An 825-nucleotide genomic window follows, 5' to 3' on the forward strand; every position below is an offset into this window, starting at 1 on the left:
GAGCTATCTCAAACCCTCAGCGGTTGGCGGCACATTTCCAGTCGCCACCACCGGTAGCCCCCCCTGTACTCGCTCAGTTCAACCAGTGTCCCTGCCATGCATGTATGCATGGGGGGGTGGTGGTGGTTGTGAGTTGAACTAAGCATGCATGGGGAGGGGGCTGCTAGTATTGCTGACTGGAAACGCGCCACCAACTACCCTGAGACAGCTTGGAGGGATCTGCAGAGGGCTCTTTAGCTGGGGGACCTGGGGATCCCCTCCAGCTACACTAACAATATGTGCTGCTGCTGGGTGGGCCCCTGCCTACCAGTGGCGCAGCAAGGGGGACTGCCACCCCGGGCAGTTCGCCGTTGCACCCCCCCCCCCCCCCCAGTGCCTACCCTCCTCAACTCTGTCCAACCAGCTCCCGCACCCTACCTTTAAAGAAATCGCGGAAGCCGTGGCGAGGCACAGAGCCTCGCGCCTGCATATAAACGAAGTGTGGATCGTCTCATCGGGCCTTCCCTCACTCAGTCTGTCCCGCCTTTGCGGAAATAGGAAGTTGCGTCAGCGGAGGGTGGGACAGAGTGAGGGAAGGCCCGATGAGACGATCCACACTTCTTTTACATGCAGGCGCGAGGCGCTGCGCCTCGCCTCAGCTTCCGAGATTTCTTTAAAGGTAGGGTGCGGGAGCTGGTTGGACGGAGCTGAGGGTAGGCACTGGGTCTGGGGGGTGTTGATGCGCCGAGGGGGGGGGGGGGTGTCATCGTGCTGCACCCGGGGGGGGGGGGGGGAGCTGGCAGGGAGCACCCCCCATGAGCTGACACCCGGGGCGGACTGCCCCCC

This window comes from Microcaecilia unicolor, chromosome 12 (assembly GCF_901765095.1).
Source record: "Microcaecilia unicolor chromosome 12, aMicUni1.1, whole genome shotgun sequence".
Taxonomy (NCBI): Eukaryota; Metazoa; Chordata; class Amphibia; order Gymnophiona; family Siphonopidae; genus Microcaecilia; species Microcaecilia unicolor.